Here is a 25,667-nt window from a genome sequence, read left to right on the forward strand (position 1 = left end):
GAAAGCACTAGAATCACTTGAGAAATTATGACCTTTCATCAGGGCCAGGCAAAGCTTGTAAACTTGACCTTTCTCAAGGCAAACTGTGTTTCAACATTCTGACTATAAGGAATTGGCCTGAAATGTTAATTAAACTTGAAATGGAAATGTTAACTGCTGAGTGTTTTCAGCATTTTCTGTTTTTGTTTGATGAATTCTACAGATTGTTGAGCAGGTTTATTTCTGAAAGTTTCTGTCAACTTGCAACACTATGTTTTATATAGCTGTGCAATACATGTTCTCTTGATTTGCACAAAGAACTGAATTTATACATGGTGAAAAACACAAAATGCTGGAGGAAATCAGCAGGCCAGGTAGCATCCATGGACAGTTGGCTCCTATCCATCCCACCAACACCCCTCCCCACCCCCAATCTTTTATTCGAGCTTCTGCCATTTTTTTTGCTATTCCTGATAAAGGGTTAAGGCCCCAAACATTGACTATTTATTGCCTTTCATGGATCCTGCCTGACCCAATGAGGCCACTTAAAAAAATAACTGAAACATGCAGCATGGTAACAACCCATTTCAGCCCTTGATCCCATAATGCCAAATTACACCCAATTGACCTACAACCCCTGGTACGTTTTTGAATGGTGGGAGGATCGGGAGCACCCGGAGGAAATTCAGGAAGACATGGGGAGAACGTGCAAACTCTTACAGAGAGCGTGTAATTTAAACCCCAGTCCTGATTGCAGGAGCTGTAACAGCATTGAGCTAATCATGAATTCCACCACCATTTTATGTGTTGTTCCATTTTCCCAGCATCTGCAGTCTCTCTTGTTTCTGCTACTTTTACACTCTTCCACAAAGTTCATGGACACAGTTGGTGGAGTGATTAGCGATCGAGACACAGAATTGAATCCTGTGCTGTCTATAAGGAGTCTTTATGTTCTCGTGTCTGCGTGGGTTTTCCCCAGGGCCTCCAGTTTCCAACCATTGTTCAAAATGTGCCAAGGGTGTAGGTTAATTGGTTGTAAATTGGGCAGCATGGACTCGTGGGCTAAAATGCCCTGTTATTGTGCTGTATGTCAATATTAAAATTTAAATTTAAAATGTAATTTAAAATAAACAGTTTCAGGGGTTCCAGTTCTAACCTTTGAGTAATTTTACAGGATTCACTTGGGTTCTCCTTTGAATGTTGGAGTAGAATTAGTTAGTGTGAGGGGGCTGATAAATATTTATGCCAAGAGGAACAAGGACAGCATTATAAATATGTGAATTTCAAAGACAAAGTTCAGATTTATTATTAGAGTACATGCAGGCATCACATACAACACCAAGATTATTTTTCCTGCGGGCCAGGCAGAATTTCTACATATTGGTAGTGCAAAACAAAATTGTACTCAAGAAAAGATATGTATACATAAGAGAAAAATGTAGACAAGAAGGAAGTCAAATAAACTGCAGTACAGAAAATAAAAATTCAATAATAAATAATATGCAGAGTCCATAAATGAGTCTCTGATTGAGTGTTGTTTAGGAGTCTGATGGTGGGCTTGTTTCTGAAGCTGGTGATGCAAGTCTTATGGCATCTGTTATGAGCCCAAAGGACCCCAAAACCCAGCAGCAACAGATATTCACCAAGATAAGTGGTTTTTAAATCAAAAGTTATTTTTTAATAAACTTTAAACATGAAAATAGAATGAAACATTAACTTAACTCTATACTTAACTAACCCAAATAACCCCCTTCTAATTCTAAGTGCACGTGAATGTAATGTGTGTGTAAATTCAAGAAAAGTTCTTTGGTTCACAGTTCAAACTCACTTCTCCTTCTTCTGAGTTCTCTGGTTGCAGGCAGTCACTATACTGTGCACAGAATTTAACATGTATAAAGTTCACCAGACTTGGTGCTTGAAAGGTAAATGTTTACCGCTCAGGAAGACTCTTGTAGGGTTTGCAGAGAGATATTTGTTGCTCCAGGATTTCCACAACTGAGGTACCACCACAGTCACCTCAGGGTTTCGCTGATGAAACTTGCCCCATCAGGATCTTCCAGATGGTAACCTCTTTCTTCAAGCTACCTCAGAGTTCAATTCCTTCCTCTATTTCAAAAGAAACATCAGATAGATACCACTTCCAGCCATCTACTGCTCTGGAACCTGCTTTCATCAGTTTCAAACATTTTTCCCTGGATTGCTCTTTTCAGTTACTTGTCAGTGTCCCACACACTGACTAACTGACTGAACTGTTAACTCAACTCTCTGTCATTTCCAACTGAAACTCCAAAAAGAGCATGTGACTCATGCCTTGCAAAACCCCCACCTTCCTGAACAAAACAACAGGAGTTCTTTCTTCTGATCCCATCTGTTGTTCGATAAACAAAATCCAGTTGTGACCTTTCTATAAGCACTTTCCAGAAAGGGTACTGATAGACAGCATGATTCCACCAAGACATCAGTTCAATTAACACCTACTTGTGAAAGATGCTTACATTCTCCAGAGATTTTGCAATATAAATTATTCAGTCTTTTTCAAATAAGATCTGTTTTAAAATGTGTGTATGTGTGTAACCTACTCTTAAATCTTTTAAATTTTTCCCAAATATTAATATTGTTACACATCTATAGCTCTACAGCTGTGCTGGGTTGGGTGGATCCTTGCTGACTGATGCTGCTCTCTGATAGCAGCATTCCCTGTAGATGTTCTCAATGGTGGGGTGATCTTTGCCTGTATATTTATACTTTAAAAAAAATACTTGAAACCAAAGGGCATGTTACCTATTAACTGAATGCCAGGATTCAGGCTATATGCATTCCTCAATTGCAGACCTGTCCCTTGGTCTGGGTTGTGTCCAATACCTTTTGCAAGTCTTTCCACTCAGAGGTATTGGTGCCCCATATCAGGCTGTGGTGCAGCTGGTCAGCACACTTTCCCCTACACATCTGTAGAAGTATGCCAAGGTTCTCGCTGCCATACCAAATCTCTGCAAACTCCTGTAAAAGTAGAAGCGCTGATATGCTTTCTTGATGATGACTTTCATGTGTTGGGTCTGTGAAAGGTCCTCCAAAATAGTGACTTCCAAGAATTTAAATTTGCTCTTCTTCTTCTAATTGGTTCCTTCTACTTATTTTCCTTCAGGCAGGCTAGTAAGGTACAAAATATGTAATACAGTTGGTAGGGAGTGCCTTTCCTTTTGCACATATTGTCAGTCCATCTTCAGCTGTCCCTCATCTGTTGTTTCTGGATAAAAGCTCAGTGTTCAACAGGCATTTTCAGGGTTCTATGTCTTTCACTTCTGTGGTAGTAGTTTGGTTTGTTTTCCAGTTCATAGCACAGACTTCGACCAAGGGACCGGTCTGCAATTGAGGAATGCATATAGCCTGAATCCTGGCTTTCAGTTAATAGGTGATTTCAAGTATTTTTTTAAAGTATAAATATACACATAATAAATGCCAAATTTAGAACTACTATTGAATTTTAAACCAATTGAGTTTAACAAGCCTAAGAATGATGAAGTGCTATGAGAGCATAAAATATCAACTAGGATACACTGAACAATTTGATTAAAATAATTCACGAAATTCACAGGATATTCATGAAAATAAGAAAGAGCTATTTGGAAAAGATGCAGCCAATGTGAAGCTTACCTTGATATGCATTTAAACCAGTCGTGCCTAGACTCTAACATCAATCTAGAGGAGGCAAAAAGACATCAGCTACATCATTTTAAACTGAAGATATGTGCAAAATATAGAGATCTCCGTCAAAACTTATGCTGGATAAATGGAGGAACACACAAAATGTTGTGGGTCCTTTATCTTGTTAGATGTCATTTTTGCAAACAATGGGGGGCACAGTAAGTGTAGTGGTTAGTGCAACGCCTTTACAGTGCCAGTAATCGGGACTGGGGTTCGAATCACGTGCTGTTTGTAAGGAGTATGTGTGATAGTACAGATTCTATCACCAATATACAGATGGTAGTGTAGGATGAGTGTGATTGGCTGAGAGTGTATCCACACCTACTGGCAGGTCTTAAAGGATTGCTCCTAGCCAGACCAGGTCATTCTGGACTGGTCGACCTACTTGTGATATGGTCCAGTCTTTTAGTTAATAAAAGCCTTGGTTTGGATCAACAAGCCTTTGGTTCTTTTGACGCACACTACAGTACGTAAATTCTCCCAGTGTCTGCATGAGTTTACCCCGGGGCTCCAGTTTCCACCCACCCAGGGTTGTAGGTTAATTGGGTGTAATTGGGCAGCACGAATTTGTATGCTGAAATGGCCTGTTACCATGCTGTATGTCTGAATTTAAAACAAAATAAATATGTATATATATTTTTGATTTGATGTTGCTCGATAGGGTTAGTTAAGAAAAGACTTCCCTTTTTGAAATCCTTCCATAATTTCATCTTATTTTTTGCTTTCCTAGATTCTGGTTGGGTTATAGTTGCCGGGACAACATTATTGTTCCCCTTTAAATCTGAGTATAATGTTTACTAACCTCTAGTTCTGGCTTTATTAGATATATATGACAATAGTTCTTGATTGCTTTCCTTTAAATTCCTGTGAAATGCATAGAAATCCTTAAAAAGGCTAGTTTTGTAATTAATGATTGAGGAATGGAAGATATTAAATTTGCATGCTCATGGTATATATGCATGTCATTGGTCATGGCCATCCCTTAAAGTCGAGGATGACAGATTTAATTTCTATTTTCCACAGATCGGAGACGCCTGTGCATGTATTTGTTTAATGTGTACATGATGTTGCACTCCAAGAAGTGCATGATATTTCACAAATCAACCAACTAGTTCCAATGGCATGGAAACCAGGATGATTGGAACTGATGGATATGATGGCCTTCATCTGCCTTCAGACCCATTGAGTTTGAAGTAACTTCATCCGCCTGTTCTACTGTTGAGGTCTTGGTTGGATTGTTCTTTGTCAGGGACCTCACCCTCGACCTTATCACCATGTGTGACCCTACCAGGAGCATAACTCCAGACAGCATCACTCTCAGGATCTCAGGACCATACAAACATCTCCACCGCAACAAGGTGACAATCCACGGAGAAGTATGATGTATGTAAGGTGATTTTCAATGAGCTCATAATGGAGATAAGAATAGACGGCTGTATTGAAAGGGTGCACCAAGGAAGCATAATGGAAAGTTCATGTAGAGTATGAATGTGGACATCTTGGACTAATGCTATATAATTGCGATGATTGTCTGCATAAGTCTATATAGAATATATTAATACACGCTTAACTGATCTCTTACGCTTATTGTTGGACATTAGTTAATAATCTTTTTTCATATCAAGTAGACTTATAGAATTTTTGTTTATTACATGAAGTTCCTCCTACAGAGATATCATTGATGAGTTTGATAAAGAGCAATCTCTAACCAGCCAAATAATATTTGTTCTTTATGTGAGTAAAGCACCAGAATAAATTAATATTCTCTAAGCAGTTAGATATTTGTAATAAATTGACCAAAGCCTGTTGAATTTCACTGCTGCTAATCAGGCCTGAAATTGTTTAGAAAAATAAATCATTGGATAACATGAAATGCTTCAAACTTAATTCTGCAATTAGGAATTGCTGAACAAGAATCTAGTTGGAAATGCCAAGGAAATTATTGTCCAGGGCATCAAAGTTTATGGGCAGTGGGGCTGTGGTAAAATAGATCAGCTCATTATTAAATGGTGGGGCAAACTCAATGGGGTCTATTTTTTTATTCCTTCTTTTTAGGACCTTATAGATTGGGGGATATTTGATTATAGACAATGTTAAGTGTGAGGCGTTATACTTAGTCAGAACAGGGCTTAAACTGTACATGTTAGAGTCTTGGAGACTGTTATAGAAAAGATGAATGACAACTCAGATGGACAGGTTGAGAAGGAGTGCACTTAGCAGACTTGACTTCAGTCGGCAAGGTATTGAGTACAGAAATTGGGACATAATGTTGCACACATGCAACTCATTGTTGATGCCACACTTGGAGTATTGTGTGCAGTTCTGGTCACACAGCTATTAGGAAGGATATCATTAAGTTGGGAAGGGTGCAGAAGAGTTTTCCCGGGACTGGGGGGCTTGAGTTATAGAGAAGCTGGAACATTGGAGGCTGATGGGATGACATTCCAGAGTTTATAAAAGCATGAGGTGGTGTAGATGTTGTAAATACTCATAGTATTTTTCCTGGGATAGGGGGGTCTAAAACTAAGGGGCATAAATTTAAGATGAAAGCAAAAGAAATTAAAAAGAACCTGGTACATATACAAAATAAGCTGACAGAGGAAGTTGTAGAGGCAGGTACAATTATGGCATTTAAATTATATTTGGACAGGTACATGGATATGTACCAAAGAAGGTATGGAGCGATATGTGTTAAACATTAGCAAACTGGACTAAATTAGATAAGCAAGATTGGAATGGACACATTGGGCCAAAGGGCTACTTCTTTTTTGTAATACATTAAATTAGGGAATAGATTTTACATGTAATAGAACAGTATCAACAGAAATTTAAATCTTGGAATTAATTGGAAACAGAGAATTATGTATGCAGGTGGGGGGGGGGCGGTATGGAGGCAAAGGGTAATATTGGGAAATGGATCACACCTTGCCCTTCCCTAACTCGAGCCAATTTGTCTCTTTACAAAAATCTGCTCATTTCACGGTCACCATTATGGAATGAGATTTATATCCAAATTTATTTAATTACTTGAATTTAAATTCCCCATTTACCATGAAGGAATTCAAACTCAACTCCTGATCAATGGTCCAATGACCTTAATATTAGTTCATCATAATGAATAAATAACCTGCTTCCCATCTTTTAGTGAATGAGAAATCAACAAAAGACATTAAGATCCAAGATGACTAAAGCAGGAGAAGAGGTCTCAGGGTCAATTGTAGTGGCAGATGCAAGGAGTGAAAAAAATAGAGTAATATTCCAGAGGTGATGATAAGCAGTCTTGGCAAAGAAAGTGAGGTTGACTCTGAATTCAATGGGGTAACAAGATTGTACAATATTTGGTTCAATCTAAGTGAGTAATGAAAGGAAGGCAGATGAAATCAATAGTAGAAGAGTATGCTTGAACTGGGGGTATTTGAATTTGGACACATTACAAAATGTTTGCTTCATTGTGTGTTCTTGCTAAATAGGTAAATAAATATATAGTTTTAAATTTTATACACATATATTCTTTGACAAACCACATTTAATGATGAATTAAAGAATGAGTGACTGAGAAGTGACTAAAAGATTAAAAGCGATAGGTCAATGAGAAAGAAACAGGAATTGAAGGAGGAAAGAGCAGAAATTGATTTAACTGGTTGTTAACACCAAAGGTGGAGAGAGGGTATGAAAAGAAGCATGAAGATTGATTCACAGCAGTGGTTTACAACCTTTTTCTTTCCACTCACATACCATTTTAAGCAATCCCAATTCCATAGGTGCTCTGTGATTAGTAAGAGATTATTTAAGATGGTGTGTGGGTGGAAAGAACCATTTTGAAAACCACTGATTTAGAGGAATAGACAGTGATGGGGGGAAGGTTGTAGTATTGGAAGGAAATATAAGATGATTGATTTAAATATATATGTTTGGTCATTTGGTACTTTATTGATCAAGGGACAGAGAATAATAAAACTGGGGGAGGGTAAGTGGGAGACCCTAAGGCATTTGGTATCCAGAGACCCATAGACTAATCACGGATGAAGCACAAGCTTTTTTTCTCTGTACACTGGGAAACAAAACATCAATTCTGTGATTGCTTTATTCCAGTTGCTTGTAACATACATTTTGCTGCCTATTCCCTTTCTCTTTTTTAATTAATTTATTTAAAAATGTTGACTATACATAATTAAAAATACACATACAAAAGTAAATCTAGTATTTTTCTCCATGATGGTTAAACCCCAACTCCTCAACCCCTCTCTCTTTCTTTGGCTTGGCTTCGCGGATGAAGATTTATGGAGGGGGTAAAAAGTCCACGTCAGCTGCAGGCTCGTTTGTGGCTGACCAGTCCGATGCGGGACAGGCAGACACGATTGCAGCGGTTGCAAGGGAAAATTGGTTGGTTGGGGTTGGGTGTTGGGTTTTTCCTCCTTTGCCTTTTGTCAGTGAGGTGGGCTCTGCGGTCTTCTTCAAAGGAGGCTGCTGCCCGCCAAACTGTGAGGCGCCAAGATGCACGGTTTGAGGCGTTATCAGCCCACTGGCGGTGGTCAATGTGGCAGGCACCAAGAGATTTCTTTAGGCAGTCCTTGTACCTTTTCTTTGGTGCACCTCTGTCACGGTGGCCAGTGGAGAGCTCGCCATATAATACGATCTTGGGAAGGCGATGATCCTCCATTCTGGAGACGTGACCCATCCAGCGCAGCTGGATCTTCAGCAGCGTGGACTCGATGCTGTCGACCTCTGCCATCTCGAGTACCTCGACGTTAGGGGTGTGAGCGCTCCAATGGATGTTGAGGATGGAGCGGAGACAACGCTGGTGGAAGCGTTCTAGGAGCCGTAGGTGGTGCCGGTAGAGGACCCATGATTCGGAGCCGAACAGGAGTGTGGGTATGACAACGGCTCTGTATACGCTTATCTTTGTGAGGTTTTTCAGTTGGTTGTTTTTCCAGACTCTTTTGTGTAGTCTTCCAAAGGCGCTATTTGCCTTGGCGAGTCTGTTGTCTATCTCATTGTCGATCCTTGCATCTGATGAAATGGTGCAGCCGAGATAGGTAAACTGGTTGACCGTTTTGAGTTTTGTGTGCCCGATGGAGATGTGGGGGGGCTGGTAGTCATGGTGGGGAGCTGGCTGATGGAGGACCTCAGTTTTCTTCAGGCTGACTTCCAGGCCAAACATTTTGGCAGTTTCCGCAAAGCAGGACGTCAAGCGCTGAAGAGCTGGCTCTGAATGGGCAACTAAAGCGGCATCATCTGCAAAGAGTAGTTCACGGACAAGTTTCTCTTGTGTCTTGGTGTGAGCTTGCAGGCGCCTCAGATTGAAGAGACTGCCATCCGTGCGGTACCGGATGTAAACAGCGTCTTCATTGTTGGGGTCTTTCATGGCTTGGTTCAGCATCATGCTGAAGAAGATTGAAAAGAGGGTTTCAACCCCTAACCACCTAAGAAAGACCCCAAGAGAGTAAAAGATAGATTTGGAAAGAAAAGTAAGAAAAATATAAAGAAAATGAAAAGCAAGATGGAATGCTGAAATGGGGTGGACTTTCCACGAATCATAATTTCATATTCAATTAATTTTCTTTGAAGAAGATCGATGCAGGTTTCGAGGATTAGAATGAATATAATTAAAGATTTACACCAGAGATTTGTAAATATGGACACCAAACTTGTAAAAATATGTTGTACTTATCTCTTAATTTATAGGTAATGTTCTCAAGGAGAATACAGTTACAGTACAAGTCTGATTATCCAAAATAGTTGGGACTGGGCCCATTTTGGATAAATATCTTTTTACGGAGCACTGGTCATTTTTTAAAAACAGCCCAGTAGCAACATTAAATGACTTGTAACAGTATTTAAACAAAAACAAACTAAAAGGAAAGGCTTTTTAAGCATTAAAATAATATTTAATTCTCACCAAAAAAATGCTGGCCATCGCTGATAACCGACACATCCTCCCTGATGCCCTACTCGTGCTTGGACCTCAAAGGTCCCGCTCCTGCTCATGAGCTTGAGGTTCCCACTGCCGCTGGGAGCCCGAGGTCCGTGCTGCCGCCACCGGGAGACTGACGTTCCCACTGCTGCCACTGCCAGTAGCCCAAGGTCCACAGCTGCTGCCACCACTGGTAAACCAAGGTCCGCACTGCAGCCACCGGGAGCCTGAGGTTCCCGCTGCTGCTACCGCCGGTAGCCCCAAGGTCTGTGCTGCCACCACCAGGAGCTCATGGATCCTGGTGCTGCTGCCTCTGGGAGTCTGAGGTCCGCTGTTGCTGCCGCCGGGTGCTCCCTCATCTGTTTGGCTCTGAAAACATTTTGAATAAATGAGGATTTCTATTTATTTCAGATATCTTCATTTTTTTTTAAAGTATTGGATGTGAGGATTTTGGTAAATGCAATGTCAGATAGTCGGAGTTGTACTGTATGTATTCCTTCATTCCAAAGTGCCATACCTAGATGTGAATCAGACTTTCATAAAACTGTTATACATTTTCTAGCTACTGCCAATGCAATTTTAACCAATTCTAGTTGGTGTTTGGATAGTTTTACTTTAGGCCTTATCCCTGCAATATTAGCCAGTAAAAACAATTCTGGGATTTGTGGAAATTTGATTTCAGTGATCTGCTCTGGGAAATTTCCTAGATCAATCCAAAAATGCCTTACTTTAGAACATAGCCAAGTTGAATGTAAAAAAAGTTCCTACCTCCTCACCACATCTAAAACATCAGTCTGATAAATCTGAATCTAATTTGTTTAATTTCTGTGGTGTGAGATAGAAATAATGCAAAGAAATATGTTGTTTTCATCTATATCTTACATTTATCAGGTGAGTCAAACTATCCCGACATAGTTGAGACCAGGTTTACTTGTCGATTCTTACATTCAAGTCTGATTCCCATCTCTGTCTGGACTTATAACCCCCCCTGTTTGGGTGTTCCCATTTGAAGTTAAAAAATATATTGCTGAAGTAAATTTCTTTGTATTTTCCCTTCGAATCAGAGTCTCCACATCACTACAATTTGGTAAAAACATTGTTTGGTCCCATTTTATCCATTAGATAAAATAAATTGGGATAGGAGTGAAATAATGTCACTTACAGGAGGAGATTATACTCAGTATCAAAGAGATACCCCATTTAAATGGCCGACAAATTGGATAAAGTATTTAGGAATATGTACAGATAATAATTTTTTTAAAATATAGAAATTTATTTATTTACCATTACTTAAAATGATTGAAGAAGATCTAAGCAAATGGACAGCCTTACCTCTAACACTAGTGGAAAGAGCTAATTGTATTGAAATGAATATATTTCCAAGAGTACAATATTTCTTTCAAACACTGCCCATAATATTATATTAATAAACTCAACTCTCTCTTTAATACCAAAATGGCTTTCACCACTTTTGTTCTCATTACTGCTCTTGTTGATCTATCTAAAACTGGGTCCAGACGAAGGATGCAATCTCCTCCTACTAAAATAGTTTCATAGGCTTTTGTTAGATTCAGGAATATTTCTTGAAAATTTCTCATTATCAATATTTGGTGCATATACATTCAAAAGGGTCCAGGATTCTTAGTATAGTTGACAATGCACTATAACATATTTACCTGCAGGGTCTATCACCACATCTTGTACTCTAACTGGAAGTTTATTTTGCATCAAAATTGCCACTTATCTTGTTTTTGAATTGAATGAAGAAGCAAAGACCTGTCCCACTCAATCTCTTTTTAACTTTTCATGTTCTTTTTCAGTTAAATTTGTTTCTTGTAAGAAGGCCAAGCCCGCTCCCATATTTTAAATATGTGGCAATACTTTCTTACTCATCACCCAACCATTTAGCCCATTAACATTAAAACTTATGCATTTTACTGAATTATTCATCTCGACAAAAGTCTCCCCCATGTCACCTCCAATAAATTGCTCAACCTTTATCCTCCGTGATGTGTCAAATACTTTCCAGCAGTCTGAGTAGAAAAGCGAGAAAAGAGTATAGATAAAACCTATATTACATCCCATACATTAAAATTAACAACCCCGCCGCCACATTGTTTATATAATATACAACACTACCCCCTCCATTGTAGAGTTTGTGGTAGTTGCCACAAAAGTATACATGATATGACAGAAGGCAGTTCCCCATTATCGCCACCCCCCAGAATATTCACCATATAATTGAGTTGCACCCAAATATAAAAAGAATAAGAAGTTACACAACATTATCTTTAATTAGTAATTCCTGCTATGTTAGACTTGACAATGTTTCCACGAATTGTTCAGCACATTTAGAGTCTGAAAAAATCTTCTGTCATCATTTGGCATGATAAACTTTAAAGTTGCTGGATGACACAACATGAATCTGTACCCTTTCTGCCAGAGGGAGTTTTTAACTTGTTTAAATTCTCGTCTTCCTTTTAATAATGCCGCACATATCTGGATGAAACAATACTCTCTTTCCTTCAGTCTCAAGCGGGACACCACTAATTTTTGCTCCTTCCACCACTATCAATATCTTTTCTCTGTCCTGGAGTCTTAGGAACTTGATCAATATAGAACATGGCTTTTGATTGGATGTAGGTCACAGTATGAGAGCTCTATGTGTCCTTTCAATTTCAATATTCTGTCCAACCTTGTCTTCCTCCAAAACTTTAGGTATCTATTCTTGGAAAAAATAAACAAGATTTTGACCATCAATGCTTCTTTAAGTCTAACAATTTTAATATTATTTCTTCTGCTGAAGTTTTCCAATATATTCATCTTTTCTCACTTTTTGTCCTTCTCAACAGCCCATGTGTCTCTATCAATCTGTACTTTTCTCACTCTTTCTTTTACATCTTCCATTTCTTCTTCCACAATCTCAACTTTTTCATCGATGTTTCCCATAGTTACTTGCCAATTTTTTACAACATCATAATATCTTTTCACTCTTTTATTTGTACTCTTCAATTCTTTCATTAAAACCTTCAATTTTTTTACCTTGTTCTTCATCACTATAACTTTCTGTCTCTGTTGTGTCTTGTTCTCCCTCCTTCTCCAAAGCTTGTTAATATTGCCCAGGACTAACAAAGGCACTACCAGTGCCAGCTGCCATTGAGGTTTAATCTGCATCGCGCATGCCTACATGTCCATGCAGGTGCGAATGATATGCATCTTCTCATTCAACTCCAACACCTCTAGCTGCCCCAACAGACAATCCACTCACATGGGCAGGGGGGGTGGGGGGGGGGTTGGATTGAGCTCCAGCCCCAGGCTTCCATTGTTTTTCTTCTTTTGTTTGCTGGACTCCAGATGTCCCTGTAACATTTTTAAAATCTTTCTTAGGAGACAATCTTGAAATGTTTAAATCTTGTTTTTCTTCACTGTGCACTTTCAAAACTTAGTTTAAATAGCTCTAATCGGTTTCTCTGGAGGGTTGGGTTCCTGCTTTCTATCTCTACTGCATCACGTGACCCCCGTCCGCCCCCCACTCATTCCCTTTCTGACTCCTATCTTTAGTCTTTTACAATGTTCCAATAGGCTGAATGTCATCTTCAGATATGGTACATTATAGTCCTCAGGACGAACAAATGCAATCAACTATTTCAGATAGACAAACTAGAAAGGCTGGCTGAGAACTAGCTGCTCCTGGTAAAACTGACATGAACCTGCACTGTTGACTCAGATTTTCTCTCTTCACATATGCTGCCTGGGTATCATCCATGATGGAATTGCAGAGTGCAACAATGGGTTGAATGGCCTAATTCTGCTCCTATGATTTATGATATTTCCAAAATTCTCTTTTATTATTGGTAATCACAACAGAAACAGGTCTCAGCTCCTTTTCCAATGCAGTTCTGATTTTTTTTTGAAGACTTTATTTAAAATTTTATAACATGAATACAATAAAGAATTACATTTAAAGAAAAATAGAAAAAAAATTAAAAAAGGTATGATTACAATATTACATCAGAAAACTTCACAAAATAACCCCCCTCCCCGTTAATTGTAACACAATATTAATAGTCTAACTTAAAATTAGTCCAAACCTCTCCCCCAAAATAAAGAGTGAAGAGTTAATAAAATTGACAATATTATATATGAAAAAAAAATACCCACTTACAAAAAAGAGATAAAACTTAACCTAAAAATATTCTAACAACAAAAAAATTGTCAATACTAAAATATCACACTTAAACATATATTTAAATCAAACTTAAATGCATATAATTAGCAAACGGAGTCCACTTTAACTTATAAAAAGACATCTTATCCTGAATTGAAAAAGATATCCTTTCCATAGTCAAACAAAATTTCATTTCCAAATACCACTTATCTAAAGTTAGTATATTTCTATCTTTCCAAGTAAGTGCTATACATTTCTTAGCCACAACTAAAGCTAAATAAATAAATGAAATCTGATAATCCTCTAAACCTAAATCGATTAATGATTGCATGTTCCCTAATAAAAATATATCGGGATCTAATACAAGATGGATATTATATAAACTGTTTAAAACAGATTGAATACCTTTCCAAAACTGTTGCAATCGATCACAAAGCCAAATAGTATGCAAAAAAGTATTGGCCGTCTGATCACATCGAAAACAAGAATCCAACTAAAATAACCGCCATTTCTATCTTTACCCAACTAGGTGGGTTGTCCATATTCATTAATGCACTAAGACATTTGAATTGAGCTGCTTCATAATAATGCTGAAAATTCGGTAATCTTAAACCTCCAAATTGAAAAACCCACATCAATTTTCTCATTGCTACTCTCGGAAATTTTCCCTTCCATAAGAATTCTCTAATCGCTTTATATAAATCCTTAAAAAAACTTTTTTTAAAAAAAATAAGGAATTGATTGAAACAAATATTGTATTCTAGGAAAAATATTCATTTTTATGGTATTAATCCTCCCTAGTAAACCCAAAGGTAGATCCCTCCACCTAATCAAATCTAATTTAATCCTTTTTATTAAAGGAAAATAATTAATTGCATATAATTCTTGAAATTCCGTATTAACATTAATTCCTAAATATTTAAATTGTGTAGTCCACTTCAAATTTGTAATATTTTTATATACTGAATAATCACCTTTACAAATTGGTAAAATTTCACTTTTAGCTCAATTTACTTTGTAACCAGATAATTGGCCATAAATTTCTAAACATTCTTGAATTGCAGGTAGAGAAATATCTGGATCCACCAAATATAATAAAACATCATCAGCAAATAAATTAATCTTATATTCCTCATTCAGAACTCTCATACCTTTAACATTTTCATTTTGACGTATTAATTGTGCTAAAGGTTCAATAACTATAGCAAATAAAGCAGGTGACAACAGACATCCTTGTCTAGTAGATCTTGTCAAACTAAAAGATTCTGAAATTTGGCCATTAACAGCAATTCTAGCTTTCGGGCTATTATATAAAGCCTTTATCAACCCAATAAATGAAGAACCAAAACAAAGTTTCTCAAGTACTTTGAACAGAAACTTCCATTCCACTCTATCAAAAGCCTTTTCTGCATCCAATGAAACCACTATTGGATAATTCAACTGAAATTTAGATTTATTTATCAAGGTTATTGACTGTAAAATATTATCTGACGCATACCTGTTTTTTATAAATCCCGTTTGATCACCATGTATAATTTTAGGCAGATATTGAGCTCATCTATTAGCCATAATTTTAGCTATAATTTTATAATCTACATTTAACAAAGAAATTGGTCTATAAGAAGAAACCTGTAAAGGGTCTTTATCTTTTTCTGGTATAACCGTAATTATTGCGTTAGAACAAGACTCAGGTAATTGAAAAGTATTGTAAGTTTGTTGTAATACATCCTTATAAATAGAAGATACATCAGCATAAAAAAACTTTATAAAACTCTATTGAAAACCCATCTTCACCAGGTGCCTTTCCATTCGGCATGTCTCTTATTGCCCTTTCTATTTTATCTTCTGTAAAAGGTTTATCTAACTCTTGTCTGTCTTCTTGATTCAATTGTGGCAAGTTAATATTTTCCAAGAAAGAATCTATTGCGTCTCCAGTTACATCTTTATATTCCGAAGTATACAATTGTTTATAGAAATTACAAAATTCCTCATTAATCTCCTTTTGATTAAAAGTAATACCTGATTTCTTTCTAATCGCTGGTATAATCCTAGATAATTGTTCCTTTTTTAATTGCCATGACAAAACTTTATGAGCCTTCTCACCCCATTCATAAAACTTATGCTTAGTTTGATTCATTAAACATTCAAACCGATATGTTTGTAATTCATTATATTTAAATTTTAAATTAGTTAACTGATTCTTTTGCGATTTGGAAGCATGTTTTTGAAATTCTTTTTCAGTAGCAGTTATCTTTTCCTCTAAGTCTTCAATCTCTTTAATTCTCTCCTTCTTTACTTTAGAGGCATAACTGATAATTTGGCCTCACAAAAAAGCTTTCATTGCATCCCATAAAACAAAATGACTAGAAACAGAATTACAGTTAATACCAATAAAAATTTCAATTTGCTGTTTTAAAAAACTAATAAATTCTGGTTTTTGCAATAGCATAGTATTAAATCTCCATCTTGAAGCTTTCTGAACATCTTGTGAACTCAAATATTCTAATAATAATAGTGAATGATCCAAAATCAATCTAGCCTTATACTCCACAGATGTAACCCTATCCTGCGAATGTGCTGATATTAAAAAATAATCAATTCTAGAAAAAGAATTATGTCGCGAGGAATAAAAAGAAAAATCTTTCTCTGTAGGATTAACTCTTCACCAAATATCAATTAAATTCAAATCTGCCATCATATTAATCACTTGGATTGCCATCTTAGACTTCTTAATTACTCAGTTCTGATTTTTGAAAACAATTTTTTACCTCCAAAATTCGAGCCTAAACCTCTCTCTGGGGTACAGAATCACAAAGCTTCTCCACCCTTTGTGAGAAGAAATTCTCGTGCAGATCAGTTTTAAATGACTGTCTCTTTATCTTGTAATGGTGTCGCCCCTCCCCATCAGAGGATGTCAAAGCAGCAAGTTATTTAATTTAACATGAACAAGCCTTTTAGTCAGCAACAGGCACAAGTAGATATGGAGGGAGTCAACCCTGCAGAGGTGTAAATTTGTTATCTTTGTTTTTGAATACATATGATAAAGGTAACTCAGATTTACAGTATATTAAATGGTGGAATGGCGAATAGTGAGGATTAGCCTGCAAGAAGAGGCTAGAGAGTAAGTTTTTTTGGTCAGGACTGAAATCTAATGTGCCAATCTTTCAGTTCTTATCTAGAGGAAGTTGAGGCCCATCTGACTTAGATACAAAACCAGAAGACAGCAAATGGAGTAAAAATAATATGCAGTTGAGTCCATTTCTAGCGATAAGATTAAGGTAGCATAATTTCAAAAGATAATACTTTGTTTCGAGATGTTTGAGTGCAAGGATATCTCAATTTTATCCTTAAATCTTTAATGATTTTGACAATTATAAGATGAGGGCATATTCTTTAGCTGGGATTACACTTTTATCCAGATTTGTTGTTTATTAAAATTGCAAGGCCATTGGGACAAAGTAACATATTCAGCATTATTACAAAGTTGTCTGAACAGAATGCTGGTGCTTAGTTTTAACTTGTACGGGATCCTTTCATCTCATTGACAAGAGGTTAAACATTTTTAAGTGATAGCTTCACCGAGGTAATGAATGGTAATTTGATTAACCTGATGAGTTTAATTTTGTGCCATTGCTTTGTGGAGTCTCAGATATTAATTCAGACTGTATTTTTGAGCTGGCTGACAAGGATACTGCTGTCCATTTACTGAAATAAATCATTTGATTTTTGCATTCTGAATTGAGAAATGTAAACCACCTCTGGGAAAAATGGCAAGAGATATTGAAGGTAAGAAAAATTTCTTTGGGCAAATTCACATCAAATCTTAAACTGTAACTTACCCTTAAGTAACTTGTCATGTTTGGTTAATGTAAATCAAATTATTTGTACCACTAACAATAGGATTTGTGGCATGAAGAGATTTGGCAGGAAAGGTAAAATTATTCTATTAACTTGGTTTGTTGCCACTAAGATGCGTTTTCTTACGCACAATCCTTGAATCTTGAAATATAATCCAACAAAGAAGGGTCTGTACCTTTGATTTTGTGGTGCTTATGTCAACATCATCTGATCAAGCTTCCTTGGATGCTTGTCCATTCACGTTATCCATATCAGTAACTATGGCTGTTATAATGTAGATTCCTGGATGTCTTTTCTTCTGCTGAGCTATAAGGTAAGTAGCATTGATTCTTCACAGCATTAGCTTTTCAATAAAAACAGCATCAATTATCTTGAAGGCAAGCTGGGTAGAAGCCATGCCCATGGTAAATCTTTCATGTTGCCATGCTTGGCTACAAACCCTCTTGTACAAGGTATAATTTCTGTATTTCAGAGAAATGCACTGTTTCAATCACTAATGTTCCCTAGAAGCCTTTCCACTTCATGTTGTCCCTGTGTCAATGTGGCATAAGGGTTTAACAACTATATACTGATATGTAATTTAAGTGCAGGTTTACAGAAGTATTTCATGATCTATTTTGTGGATAATAGCTTTATTGATAGTTTTGATTCTTGATGAAGTATCTCATCAAATCTTAGTTTCTTAGCAGTAATGAGCAGCCATCAATCTTTGATCTTCTTAGAGATCTGTGTAATAAGAATTGTTTTTAAAGGGATGATATAAGTATCAAAGGAACTGTAAACCAAATTTGGTTTACTCAGTGTGGTAAACCACTGTAATGTATATTTAGCTGTCTGGACCCACCCCTTTGGCTGACTGTACCTGTGGCTCCACGCACAGACTCCTGAATAAAGGTTACTGTCCCACAGCCCCTTCCCCAGTACAGGACAGTCGAGCGCAGCGACGGGCCTCCATTCTATTGCTAATGAAAGCCTATCAGTTTTACATAACCTCTAGTCTTTTGGAGTTATTGATGGTGCGTCCATTTTATTAGCAATAAACTTTTAATAATGGATCAGATCGTAAAACCAGAGAAGTTGGAAATCGACCCACAATCACCGGAAACCTCCAACAACTTTGAACTCAGGCTCCGTTGCTTCATAGTGTTCCTGAAGGCATTATCTACCATCGTTCAATCAGAGATCGACAAGCTGCAGGTATATTCAATGATCAGAGATGCTGAGTCGTACCAAGAGGCGATGGACACCCTGGAAGGCCAGTACCTGTGGAAGGTGAACAAGGTCTACACAAGACACCTCCTGACTACACAAAAACAGCGACCCAGGGAATTGAGTGCCCATCCTGCGAGCTCTCGGATGGGCCTGCAACTGCAAGGCTGCGATGGTCACGGTGAACATGGAGGACCTGATCAGAGATGCTTATGTCATGGGCATCAGGTCCAACTACATCCGGCAGGGATGTATGGAGCGAGGTGAGCTCAACTTATGGAGGAGAGTCAAACTGGGAGGCATGCTGGAGGTGACTCTCCAGAATATGGAAGCCTACTCAGACGACAACACAGCCGCCTCGTGGTTGCCCCACATACCACCATCTTGGGACGTGGGAGGGCCACAACCCTGCGGAATTCCTCCACCGTCAGGTTCCACCAGCAATCCGACCACATCCACTGTATGCTGTGAATACCCAAAGTGCTACTTCTGTGGCCTGAACAAGCACTCAAGAAAACGCTGCTGGGCGAAAGGCATGATTTGCTCTAACTTTGGCAAGAAAGGACATTACACAAAAGTGTGTAAGTCCAAGTCACCCCAACCCAGCAGATCGATAATGAACATCCAGGTAAACGGCCATGAGACAAGCTGGCTGTTCGGTAGTGGGAACACAGAGAGCTTCATCCACCCTGACATGGTTCAGTATTACTCTCTCATGTTAAGGCCGGTAAGTCACAAAGCCTCCTTGGCCTCAAAGCCCATATAGCTGATGTTCGTAGCTACTGTGTAGTGACCCTGACCATGCGGGACACAGACTACAAAGACTTTTAACTCCTGGTGATGTTATAGCTCTGCACTGCTGTGCTATTGGGGCTGGACTTTCAATGACACCTTAAAAGTGTGACGATGGCGTATGATGGGCCCCATCCCCCCCCCCCCCGTCACTGTCTGTAATCAGCAGTTTTTAAACCACCCACTGCGCTCCATCAGCAAAAAAAACCCTGGCCTCTTCCCCTACCATTTCTGGCCAGCAGCCCAAAGATTGCCCCCTGTGCATGATCTGCAAGCTCTCACCTCTCAAGATCACCATTGTTCCCTAACCTCACCCATGACTGTAAATCCATTGTCACCAATAGTAGGTAGTACAGTGCCAGGAACAGGGGCTTTATGAGGTCAGAGATACAGCGGCTATTCAATGAGGGGATAATTGAAACCAACAGTATCCCTGGGAAAGCCCAAGTCATGGTGATGAAGAATAAGAGAAAAAAACAGGATGGTCATTGACTACAGTCAAGCCATTAACAGATTTATGGAGGTGGACGCGTACCCTCTTTCCCGCAGATCCGATATGGTAAACCAAATCGTTCAATATCGGATAGTCTCCACTATTGGTCTATAGTTAGCAGATCACCAGAGGACTACCAATATTCTGATTTTGAGGCAGATGGCCACCTCTACCATTTCAGGAGGGTTCTTCCCTTCAGCATCACCAGCGGGAGATGGACCAAATGGTAGACCAGTATGAGCTATAGTCCACATTCCTGTATCTGGGCAACATCGCCAGTTACGGCCATGACATGGAGGATCATGATGCCAACCTTCAAAAATTCCTCCATGTCACCAAACCCATTATCCTTACATACAACAAGACTAAATGTGAATTTCGCACAACCCGCCTTGCTATCCTTAGCTGCGTTGAGCAGAACAGAGTCATTGGCCCCAAACCTCAATCACATGAGCCTGCTCCTGGAACTCCCCCTTCCCTACAACCTCAAATCCCTAAAAAGGTTCCTGGGCTTCTTCTCCTCCTCTACCGAGTAGATCCCCAATTATGCAGACAAAGTCTGCCCCTTCTTTAGATTCATCTCCTTTCCTCTGACTTCAGAGGCATGTGTAGCCTTCAACGGCATCAAGGCAAACATTGTCAAGGCCACAATACATGCTGTGGATGAATCCACGCCATTCCAGGTGGAAAGTGATGTGTCCAACTTTGCTCTGGCTGCCACCCGTAGCCAGGTGGGCAGACCCGTAGCCTTCTTTTCCCGCACCCTCCAGGGCCCCTAAATTCAATACTCTGTCAAAAACGGGGTCCAGGCCATTGTCAAGGCGATACAGCACTGGAGACACTACCTCACCAGCAAGTGATCTACCCTACTGATTGAGTAACATGCAGGTGCTTTTATGTTCAACAATAGCGGTGAGGTAAAATTAAAAATGACAAGATATTGAGGTGGAGAGTTGAACTTTTCACCTACAATTACAATATTTTGTACCAGCCGGGAAACTCAATGAGCTCCTCAGATGCTCTATCCTGTGGAACATGTGCCAGTTCAAAAATAGACCAATTGCAAGCCCTCCACAATGGCCTCTGCCACCCTAGGTCACCAGGGTTTTCCATTTTATCAAAGCCCACAATCTGCCTTACTCCATTGAGGAGATCAGAACCATGACCAGAAACTGCCAGGTCTATGTGGAGTGTAAACAGCACTTCTATCGATCAGACAGAGTACATCTTATAAAGGCAACCTGCCGCTTTTAAAGTCTGAGCATTGATTTCAAAGGTCCCCTCCCCTCCTCTGACCACAATGTGTTCTTCCTCAACGAAATTGATGAGCATTCACATTTTCCATTCTCCTTCCAGTGCTCGGACCTGACAACTACCACAGTCATCAAAGCTTTACGCAATCACTTCAACATGTTTGGTACTCCTGCTATATCCATAGCAAATGGGGATCCTCGTTTATGAGTGACGAGGTTCATTAGTGTCTGCTGCCCAGAGGCATCGCCACGAGCAGGACCACCAATTACAACCAATAAGGGGATGGGCAGGTAGAACATTACCATCTAGAGAACCACCCTCCTAGCTCTGCAACCAAGAGGCCTTCCAGTCTCCCACTGGCAAGATGACCTCCCAGAGGTGCTCCACTCAGTCAGATTGCTACTATGTACCACCATCAATGCCACTCCACATGAAATAATGTTTTCCTTCTCTAGGAATTCTGCTTCAGAGACATGCTGCCAGCCTGGCTGACATCCCCAGAGCCAGTCCAACTCCAGAAGATTGTGAGGACCCATTGGTTGAAAGGGTCCATCTTCTCCATGACAACCCCCAATATGCCCCTGTAGCAAACCTTGATGGGCACGAAGACACTGACTCTGTTAGAGATCTGGCACCCTCAGGGGTTCCTGAGACCATTACCAATCACCCAGCACCCCCTTCGCCTATTGTTACCCATGATGCAGCAGGGCCATGGCATGTTACCCCAGCCTCAACAGATGGCATGCCAGACTCATCGCCAAGCATCCACCAAACCAACGTTAATGACTACATATAGGTGTTCCAGGTTGTCCAGGTCTCAATAGCTGTGCTGAAGCCGCAGCCAATACTACGACAGTCACGGCGGCAGAAAGGCTGAAAGGTTTACTTTGTAATGACACTTCACCCCACCGGACTCTTTCTAAAACATGGGGTGAATGTGGTGAACCACTGCATGTACGTTTAGGTGTCTGAACACGCCCCTTTGGCTGACTGTTCCTGTGTCTCCACCCACAGCCCCAGGACTGTCAACCAGCAGCGACATGCCTTCATTCTATTGCTAAAGTTCTAGTCAAGTTCCAGTCCTTTGGAGTTATTGGTGCATCACTCAAAGAAGTTACAAGTAATCAGATTCCATCCACTAAAATGCTCCTGCTGAGACTGTGTCTTTTTCATGATTGCCTAAGGTGACCATTTTTAATCGATGACAAAATCACAACCATGGAACAAATATTGGATTTACTTCATGCTTAAACCCTGAGGACATGCACAGAGACCCAGGAACAGGATTTCTCCTGTTAATTTTGCTGTGATATACTCAGCAAATGTTTTCCAAACTTCAACATGGCAGTGAATTCTAAAGATATGTCACACCCTACGTGAAGAAATTCATTCTCATCTCTTAATTTATGCCCCTTATTTTGAGACAGTGACCCTTTGATCCACAAAACTACCTTGGGGGAGGGAAAGAACAACTCTACGTTGACCCCGTGGACGCACCCCACCACCCTAAGAATTTTGTACTTTTAACGAGATTATTTCTATTCTTCTAAACTCAAGTGAGTACACACGCACATTTGGGTTACTCTGTCCTTATATGACAACCTTGTCAAGAATCAAACTGAACCTCACAAACCCTCCATCACAGGTATTTCCTTGGTAAAGCACAGGATTCTGTTGACACCGTGGAGCTCAAGCCCGACACGTTGGTGATGTATCTTTTTTTCTTTTTTCTTTTCTTTCTTTGGCTTGGCTTCGCGGACGAAGATTTATGGAGGGGGTAAAAAGTCCACGTCAGCTGCAGGCTCGTTTGTGGCTGACATGTCCGATGTGGGACAGGCAGACACGGTTGCAGCGGCTGCAGGGGAAAATTGGTTGGTTGGGGTTGGGTGTTGGGTTTTTCCTCCTTTGCCTTTTGTCAGTAAGGTGGGCTCTGAGGTCTTCTTCAAAGGAGGTTGCTGCCCGCCAAACTGTGAGGCGCCAAGATGCACGGTTTGAGGCGATATCAGCCCACTGGCGGTGGTCAATGTGGCAGGCACCAAGAGATTTCTTTAGGCAGTCCTTGTACCTTTTCTTTGGTGCACCTCTGTCACGGTGGCCAGTGGAGAGCTCGCCATATAACACGATCTTGGGAAGGCGATGGTCCTCCATTCTGGAGTCGTGACCCACCCAGCGCAGCTGGATCTTCAGCAGCGTGGACTCGATGCTGTCGACCTCTGCCATCTCGAGTACTTCAACGTTAGGGATGAAAGCGCTCCAATGGATGTTGAGGATGGAGCAGCACTGTTCGACCTGCTGAGTTTCTCCAGCATTTGTGTGTTTTCTCATAGGTATTTCCTTCTTTAGTTTGGGAGATCAAGTAGAAACACAACATTCTGGATGCAGTCTCACCACATCTGTAAGTTGTAATCATTCGTGGGGGCTTTGCAGGCTAAGCCAGCATTTAATTGTCCATCCCAAATGTCCTTTGAGTGCAGGGATCTGCTTTCTTGAACTGCTGCAGTTATTGAGATGTGGGGAATAGCTACAATGCTGTTGGGGAGGGAATTCCAGGATTTTGGCCCAGTGACAGTGAAGGGTTCATGATTTCTTTCCAAGCCAGAAGGCAACTTACATGTGCACATTTCGAAGAAAGAGTGAGAGTCCACACTGCCTATGTGCTTTGATGGTTCCAGCATCATTACTTCTAGAACTCAATTGATGGCAGCCTCCTCATATGGAATTGATCCATGTGGTCCTTGCCTTTATCCATTAGTCAATCCATGCTGATATATTAGCCCCAATATTGTGTTCTAGTTTTGTCTCATAATCTTTTGCATGGCATCTCACTGAAAGTCTCCTGAAAGTCCAATGTTGATGTACTCACATTATATATTTTATTTGTTACAATTTCCAAAGCTTCTAATAGATTTCCCAATTTTCTTCCCCAATCCACTTTTACTCCATCCATTCTTGTTATTAATTTCCATGTTCCCTGTTACCATTTCTTCAATCATAAATTCCTGTACGTTCCTTACTACTGAAGCCAAGTCAATATCATTGTTTCTCTTTTATTTTTCTCTTTCTCTTCTCTTGAATAATGTGGTCACATTTGCTGCCTTCCAGTGTAGTAAAAAACACAGAGAAGCTGGAGGAACTCTATAGGTCCCATAGCGTCCATAGGGGGTATAGATATATAACACATGTTTTGGGCCTGAGCCGTTCCACAGGGCTTGAATAAAAAAGCAGGCAAGTGCCTGAATGGGCAGTGCAGACCAACAGAAAAAAAGGTGTTCATCGGATATGGATAGGACCCAGGAGAAAGGAAAGGTGTGAATTGACTGGGGGAAAGAGGGAATGTGTTTGGAGCTCTAGAGAAAAGGAGGCAGAAGGAAAACAGAGGAGAGAGAGCAAGACAGAGCTAAAGGATAGGAGACAGGGGAAGATTGAGGTAGGAAGAATTCTAATGAAAACAGGAGAAGTCAATGTTTTTTGCCATCTGGTTGGAGGTGGCCAGCGTGGCTTCCCCTCTGCCACCATCAACTCAGCCCTTACCTGTATGTCCTCCATTACATGCACATCGGTCCTGGTCCCCTCTGGCCCCACACACAACTAGGAGAGGATTCTCCTTGTCCTCACTCATCACCCCATCAGTTACATCCTAGTGAATTGTTTTTGGTTCCTTTCCAGCTTCATGGCATCAGTTTTATATCAGAGTGACTTGAACCACTCACTGAAATGTCTATTCCAGCTATAGCTTGACATCCTAACTCTTGTGCATGGAGCCCAGTCTGACTCAAGAGTATCACACACCTTCTTTATCTACCTCTCTACCCTTCCAGCAATCCCAGATTTTTTTGTTCTGCAGTACTTTCCAAGGCCCCAACATTTAATGTGTGATGTAATACTGGACTTCTTCAGCTTTCTCTCACCTTGAGCACTGAATCAAAAATCCTATGCTCTGCTCAAATTCTCCAATGCTTCTAGTTTCACATTTTCCCCACACTTTAGTCTTTTGTTTATAACCCCTTCCATTGGCTCAATACTTAAAACCAGTGCAACTCTTCTTTGGTTATTTAATTTTTAATTTTGAAATACAGCATGGTAACAGACCCTTCTGGCCCATGTGCCCATGCTACCCAAATACACTAACTCACCCCATACATCTTTGGATTGTGGGAGGTATCGGAGCAACCAGAGAAAACCCACACTGACACGGAGAGCATATGAACTCCTTACAGACAACGAGTTGCTGTTCAGGGGAAGTCCCATTTGTGTGCATTTGGTCCATCTACCCTTCCGACCCATATACCAATCCAAAC

The 25,667-nt window shown here is 39.8% G+C and overlaps 2 long non-coding RNA genes across 3 annotated transcripts; one reads left to right on the forward strand and one right to left on the reverse strand.

Moving 5' to 3' along the window:
• Positions 1-11,880: 11,880 nt before the first annotated feature.
• Positions 11,881-19,955, reverse strand: LOC138742418 (uncharacterized). 2 transcript variants are annotated; one of them, XR_011344163.1, is made up of 3 exons: positions 19,905-19,955; positions 17,797-17,927; positions 11,881-12,317 (listed from the first exon to the last, which is right to left on the reverse strand). It is a non-coding gene; the product is annotated as an uncharacterized lncRNA (long non-coding RNA). The 2 variants fall into 2 exon arrangements; XR_011344175.1 differs by lacking the exon at positions 19,905-19,955 and adding an exon at positions 19,849-19,904.
• Positions 19,956-20,042: 87 nt separating this feature from the next.
• LOC138742454 (uncharacterized) lies at positions 20,043-22,525 on the forward strand. The gene is made up of 2 exons (XR_011344194.1): positions 20,043-20,181; positions 21,825-22,525. It is a non-coding gene; the product is annotated as an uncharacterized lncRNA (long non-coding RNA).
• The last annotated feature ends 3,142 nt before the right edge of the window (positions 22,526-25,667 follow it).

This window comes from Narcine bancroftii, chromosome 1 (assembly GCF_036971445.1).
Source record: "Narcine bancroftii isolate sNarBan1 chromosome 1, sNarBan1.hap1, whole genome shotgun sequence".
NCBI classification, from domain to species: Eukaryota; Metazoa; Chordata; class Chondrichthyes; order Torpediniformes; family Narcinidae; genus Narcine; species Narcine bancroftii.